This window comes from Coenobita brevimanus, chromosome 116 (assembly GCF_032717465.1).
Source record: "Coenobita brevimanus isolate Jiangsu-jjx chromosome 116, ASM3271746v2, whole genome shotgun sequence".
Taxonomy (NCBI): Eukaryota; Metazoa; Arthropoda; class Malacostraca; order Decapoda; family Coenobitidae; genus Coenobita; species Coenobita brevimanus.
In genome coordinates, this window is record NC_137069.1 from 33,929,516 (window position 1) to 33,937,133 (window position 7,618).

Sequence of the window (7,618 nt, forward strand, 5' to 3'; positions counted from 1 at the left end):
TGGATCATAGAAGGTCATAATGTAAACTGGTTGCTGTTCTTCTTTTCTTTTTTTTTTTTTTTTTCGTTCTCTTTCTTTTTCCAAGACTTAGTTTGAGAATTGTCTGCCCGGAAAAGAGAATATCGGTGAGTCATTGCATTTTCCTCTGTCTTCCTCTTCCTCCTCTTCTTTGGTAAAACTCGCTAGTGCGCCCCCATCTCGAGTATTGGTGAGCAATTCTGGTCTCCATACTACAGATAGGACATGGGAAAATTAGAGAAAATACAGCGAAGAATCACAAAAATGATGGATCACGACCCTTAGAAACAAACCATACGAGGAACGCCTTTGAAGAACTACAATTATTTAGCCTAATGAAACGCAGGTTAAGAGGTGACCTTATTGAAGCTTTTCAAAATCATGAAGAGATATGACAACTTAGACATGAATAAATATTTTTGAAATAGACTGATCAAATCAAACCAGAAGTATGGCTGCAAAAATTATGGAAAGCGTTTCCAATCCCATGAAGTCGTAAATATCTGGAACAGATTACCCTTAGATACCGTGAACAGTATATCACGTAAGACATCTCGAAAACAAAATAGATAAGTATCTGCACGAGAATGTTCAGCTGACTATTTCTCGTCCGAGTAACTTACTTTTACCAGCTACGTGTAAGTTCATTCGCCTTTTGTTTACAGTGACACCCCATAAATCTTAATGTACTCCATACATAACGTTGGGTCACTGTCATTATATATTTTTCAATTTATTCAATGCAAATAAAATAGTATAAGCACAGACTAGGATCTGCACAGATAGCCCTGGCGTTAACGGTCACTACTCTTACTTTCGACCTATGGTGGGCTGTGGGTCACTGAGGTGTCCCTGTTAAAGTTGAAGTGACCACCATCGGTTTTTTTTTTAATGTACTAGGGGTCACTGCTTCAGGAGGTAACTTGTGTACTTGTCTAAAATGGGAAGAGAGCTCACTTGTCTCGGTGTGGAGTGAACGGAGATGGGGCCTGATTGACTGCTGCCTACCTTAAAAGCACCAAGCAAGGCTGCCGCACCACTCCTGAACATCCACTGCACTGAAACCAATTTCCACGGTTATGTGTACAGACGCTCTCGTTAACTTGCAACGTACCCCCTTCATGTCATGCCGCGTCATAGTTATTCGTTTATTTGATTACTTTATCTTCCTCCAGCGTTATTCATTCTGGTAGCTTATAGGAAAAAGTATTATAGAATGTAATTTTTCCTTTTCAGTCTTTCCTATGAATTTTCCACGTCAGTGTTTCCACATGCTTCATGGCTGTTTTTCTCACTTTTTCCCTGCAGGGTTTGGAGGCGGGGGGAGCCTTCTTGCTTAACTATCCTTATCCTTCAGCATGTAGAGTTAGATCTTGTAGTCAGATAGTCAACTCTGTAACAAGCAGCCTCAGAAGGGACCGTAAGGTCTGTTGCTGTTTGCTCTCCTTTGTATTCCTTTCGTTTTCCTCCTTCTGCTCCTCCTCCTCCTCTCTCCTCCTTCCTCCTCCTCCTTCTCTCTCTTCCTCCTCCTCCTTCTTCTCCTTTTTCTTTCTTTTTCCTCTTCCTCTTCTTCTCCTTCTCCTTCTCTTCTTTCCTCCTCCTTCTCCTTCTTCCTCCTCCTCCTCGTCCCTCTCTTCCTCCCTCTTCATCATCTTTTCTTCTTCTTTCTCTTCTTTTTCTTCTCTTCTCTTCTCTTCCGTCTCCTCCTCCTCCTCCTTCTTCTCCTCCTCCTCCTCCTCCTCCTTTTTTTCCTTTTCCCTTCTTCCTCTTCTTCTTCTCCTTCTCTTCTTTCCTTCTCCTCCTCCTTCTTCTTCCTCCTCCCCTTCGTCCCCTCTTCCTTCTCCTCTTCCTTTTCTTTTTCTTTTCCTCTTTTCGTCTCTTCTCCTCTCTTCCTCCTCCTCCCCCTTTCTCTCTCCCTTCTCCCTCATTCTCTTTCTCTCTTCCATTTCTTCCTCTCCTTTTTTCTTTTCTTCTTCTTATTTTGCTCCTCCTCTTCTTCCTCATCTTCTTCTCAACAATATTATTTAGCAAAGGCCAAGAAATGTCATTAAATTCAATCGTTTGGCTGTTGCTTTCTTGAGATAAAGTACAGTTATTGTAGAAGCTCTTGAATTCATAGCCCCCCTCCTCCCTCTCTCTCTCTCTCTCTCTCTCTCTCATCTAACCATCAAACAATTTCAGGTCAGTGGTTAAGGTCACAGGTCTGGAAACCAGTTACATTTTAACTGTTATGTCAACTGCTTCCCCAGAAAAGAGGAGTCAATACTTGAGGTTTGGGGAATCTATCTGTCTGTCCATCTATCTGTCTATCTGTCTGTCTGTCTGTCTGTCTATCCATCTGTCTGGTTTATCTCCATAGCCAAACGCTGTCAATCGCGAGAGAGGTGTCAGCTTCCATGTCACCCTCTCCCTCGATATCTGGCTGTCCTCTCCCCAGCTCACACCCACCTCTCCCTCATATACACTCTCCAATTCCCCCATCCCTTCATCTCAACCCTCGGTCTCCATCTCCCCTCATCTCCGCTGGTCTCCCAAATCACCCAAACCATTTCTCTTCCTTTCCTTTCTGCCCTTCTCCTTCCTTTCACTTGCCTTCCCTTCATCCCCTCCCCTCTTCCTTCTCCTTTTCTTCTCGTCCTTCTCTTCTCAACACTTTCATTTCTTTATCTTCATTTCCATTCGATTGCACTTCTCATTTTTTGTTCCTATTTTCCCTTCCTCTCTTTCCTTCCCTTCCCTTCTCGTTCATCTCTCCACATTTCTCTATTCTTCTCTTCCACTTCTGTTCCTTTTTCCTGCCTCCTCTTTTCCCTCACTCATCTTTTCACATAATCTCACGTTTCAGCCTCTTCTCTCCTTCCTCCCTTCCTCTATTTTCTCTTCTCTCCTACTCTGTTCTCTCTTCTCCTCCCACTCTCCCCTCCCTCTCACATTTCCCCTCCTTTCCCCCCTTTCTCCTCCTCTCCTATTTTCCCTCCTTCCTCTCTTTCTTCTCTCTTATTTCCTCTTCGTTCTTCTCTCATTCCCTGTTCCTTTTTCCCCTCCTTCTCAATCCTTCTTTTCTGTCCTATTTCTCTCTCTCTCCTCCTTCCTCCTCCTTCCTCCTCCTCTCTTTCCTCCTCTCCCTCTCTCCTCCCACTCTTCTTCTTTCTTCTCTCCCTCTTCCTCCCCTACTCTACTCCTTCCTCTGTTTCTGCCAATACGTCCCTCCCCACTGTCTTCCCACTCACAGCAAATATCCTTTTCAGTCACTCAAACAGGCCCACTCGGGTGTGTCCCACTTCCAGGTTGTCCCACTCTGTGTAGTTCCACGTGCAGGTCCACGCAGGTGGGGAGGCGGTGGCGATCTGCAGAGAGGTGGCTCTGGTGGTCCTACCTGACTCTCAGGTTCAAATCCCTGCTGGGACAGGGAACAAGTTTAAGGATTTGAATTTCTCAAAATCAGACCCACTGATCTACCAGAAGATCAGCCGACATGTTTGCAAAATACCCTCATTAATACTCAACACACCAGTCCCGAGTGAGACAGCCCTAGCATGTATTCAACAGAGATTTATGGGTGTTAGCGTCGAAGTGATGACATGTAAATGGAGTATGGTATGTGGTGGAGGATTACTGGGCCTCTGGGAGCAGGCTGTGAAGCTTCATGCCCAGGAGTCTGACACATTAAAAAAAAAAAAAAAAAGTAGTTCCACTCAGGCAGTCTCAGGTAGTCCCATGTATTCCCACTCCAGGTAGTTCCACTCAGGCAGTCCCAGAGGTGTCCCACTCAGTGTAGTCCCACTCAGGTATTCCCAGGTAGTCTCACTCTGTAGTCCCAGGTGAAGCCCAATTACTCAGGTAGTCTCAATTATGTAGTTCCAGGTAGTTCCACCCAGGCAGCCTCGCACCGTAGTCCCACTCAGGCAGTCCCACTCTGTGTAGTCCCACCCAGGCAGTCCCACTCAGGCAGTCCCACTCAGGCAGTCCCACTCAGGGCAGTCCCACTCAGGCAGTCCCACCCAGGTAGTCCCACTCAGGCAGTCCCACTCAGGCAGTCCCACTCCAGGCAGCCCCACTTAGGCAGTCCCACTCAGGCAGTCCCATCCTCACTTACCCCCACTGTCCCCTCAGACCTCAACCAACCATGCTACTCCTTTTTGCAGGCCTTGTTCATTCACTTTTCGGTTTTTGAGTGTTCTTAATTCACTGTACACTGCTGTTGGTTCACTGTTCACTGCTTGTTCACGCACTCTTTCTGGCTCTTGAGTGTTCTCCGCATCCACTGCACACCGTTGCCATTGACTGTTCACCGCTTGTTCACGGGCACTTTCTGGCTCTTGTTGCCCTTCTTAATTCAATCGCAATAATCTGTCTATTCACTGGTTCACCGCTCATTCATTCACTTCTTTGGTTCTCATGGATTGTGTTCTCGGGTGTGGGTTTGTAAGCTTCTAAATCAGGTGTCCATATTTTTAATTCACTTCTGCATGACTTTTAATTGTTCTTTTTTTTTATTTTTTTTATAATACTAACTGTGCATTAATTTCTTTTATTCACTATGCATGGCCTGCTTATTCACTTTCTGGTTTTGAAGGCTTGTTTATTCATTCTTTGATTGAGGAGGTGTCTGAATAATTCGTCGGTGTTTTCACAAACTGGCGAATCTGTAGTTTTCCCTTTTCTAGAAAATTGCTTGTAAAAATTTCCATTTTTTTCAGATCAGCTCTCTGCTTTATTTTTTACATTGTATACTCAGAAAATATTTTGTGTTTTGAAATTTCAGATAATCATATGTATTTGGGCTTTGCCGTTCCTTGGTTTAGTCTTTCTAACATGGAGAAAATGCAACTGAAATATATTTGTCGGTTTGTGGAAACATGCAACATGAATAAGGTAAAGATTCGACACTAATTTGTCAGTTTGTGGAAACATATTTATTCAACTCAGATAAAATTCGCCACTTCAGTGTAAAAATTACATAGTAATAGGTCTAAATAAATGCATAAAATAAAACTATACAATTACTATATGCAGCAAATACTAGTATATACAACAATCAAAATAAAATCACATGCTTTACATTAGTGTGAATTTTATTAATTTTTTTTATTCACTATGGTAAAAACTAGGTACTTCATTTCATATGATAATTGTCTGATGAAATAACATACAAAACATACAGCAGTTTATAATCTCTTAGTATTTTCTCAGTTCAGCAAGGCATTATTGCTACCAGTGTGGATGATTTTGATAAAAAGAAACATGATTTTCATTGCAAATCACTGGAGTTGGGCCATTGCATAAGGTAATAAGATCTTTGTGTTTAGAATTTGACAACTTTGGAAGCTGTGCCACAGGTCCTGGACTGGTTGGAAGGCTCACAGTAGAGTTGCGTCTGGCGCCATGGAGAGACATAGTTAGAAAATTTTCTTCACAGTGAGAGGTTTTGTAGAACAGTTTCTGGCCTTTGCTTTTGTCTGTATGAAGTTGCATGACCTTAGTCCAGTCTACTGATGCACCCTCATCGGATTCTCGGATACGAAGGATTCTAAGCTCTTGCGAATACTGCTTCCAGTCTTTTATCATTGATGATTGTACTTCAGTAACCTTATACAAAACTTTTCTAGCAAGACGGATTATCATAGCCAACTGAGTTGGGACGAAAACGTCTCCTGCTCTTTTTACGGCACTTTCAATGGTACTGTGTATCGAGTCCCCTTCACTGTCCATGATTTGTTTCATAAAAGCATAAGGTGATCCGCTGGATGGAAACTGAGCATTTTAGAAAATAAATAAACATGGCTGGAAGGATGGAATTTTTATTTTGTCCTCCACAGCCGTCACAAAAAAATGTAACTTCAACTATACCTTTTTTTTTTCAGCATCCACCAAAAAATCATACACACATGATACTATCTCATTTCCCCCACGACTGGCAACTGCTTCATGCCAAAAGTAACAAGAACCGTCACCATTTCCTAGATTGTAGATACTGAAATTATAGCATGACAGCTTTCGCCTATAAAACAGTTCACATCGTTTAGATATAGGCAAATAAAGCACTTGTTGCAAATCAAATGTTGCTGCAAGAAATTTGTCATCCAATTTTCGTCTCTCTTTCATTTTACTTTTAATTTCTCTGACCGTCTCCTTCTCAAGAACATGTTTTTCAAAACGTCCTTTTACTGCTTCTTGATCATCTTTATTCCCATTCCAAAAAGTGTCACAGATTCCACAAAGGTCCTTTTTGGGAATATGGAATTTTAGATTAAGTCCACTGAATATTTTCCTGTAAAAAGAGAAGCTAACTTGATCCTCAGAATGTTCATTATTATACAGTTTGTGCACTGTACTTATTGTTAGGCCAGGGAATAAGTACACCTTGGAAGTGCTTTGCCGACAGTAATGAGACTCCATTCAAGGAAATCGATTAATATGGCCTGTCACTTTTTTCCTCAACCTTTCATCCCTCTCCTTTAGTTTTGGTCGTCTTCCTCCTCGACCTTCTTTTTGTAATGATCCAGCTGATGATAATTTTTCCTTTGTGGTCCTGATTTGCCTATCATTAATGTTAAGAGTGTTGACAAACATTATTCAGCACACTTTGACTTTTCTACAATCAGCAATTGGCAGGAAATATGCAAAGGTTCTACTTTTTCTGCTTTCTTTTCCCAGGCATGCGTATTTTGGATCCTTCACTTTAATGGTCCTACTTATCCACTCCCTTTGACTCTCAACATTTCCCAAGTCATAAAAGCTGTTCAGAATTATTTTTCTCTGTTCTTCAGTTACTTTATCACAAAACAGTCCTCTACTACTGCACTTGTTTTTAGGGCAACGATTTTTCAATATTCGCCATGCAGGCATCTCCTTACCATTTTGTATACTGATATACGCTTCCCCACTGTTGCGATTTCTCTTGCAAATTTTCCTGATTTTCTCTTTTTCTGACACCTTTCTAATTTTATCTGGAGATTGTTTAGGCAATCCTTCAACAACAAAGTGTTCTGGTTGTGTCACATATTTTGCGAATGGGTTACACATCTTTTCATTGTGAGTATCTGGTGTGATATTTTCTGCAGGATTACATGTTGTTAAACTGTGATTTTCACAAGAATCCTCTCGGAAGTGATTATAGCACAAAAGACGTTGACATTCTTGTTTGGTGCAAGCTGCAAATATCTCCGACTTACAGCCTGTATGTCCACAAACAGTAGCTCTTACAAGTTCATCATCAATAATTAAGTCATCATCAGGCATATACAAAGGGTCATTGACAGAATCGCACTCAGACATTGTTGGGTCATCGGAAGTGCTTAGGTGAGAAATGTCACTGCTCTGATCTTTTCTTATGGAAGATACTGATCCATGTGCATCCTCTCCACTTTTATTATTCTTTTCATTCGTGTTACTCGGGTCACTTTTTTCAGGAATATTGTTAATGGAATGTCATCATCACTATCATCACTTTCCTCATAGGTAGGTTTTACTTCAAACTGTATGACGACTCCACTCCACCACTTGCCGTGGGGTTGCCACCACATTTTAACTTTTCTGCCATTTCTCAACTTTTTCCCGGGAGGTAGTCTCAAGTCACGCAATGGAAAAACATTCTCGG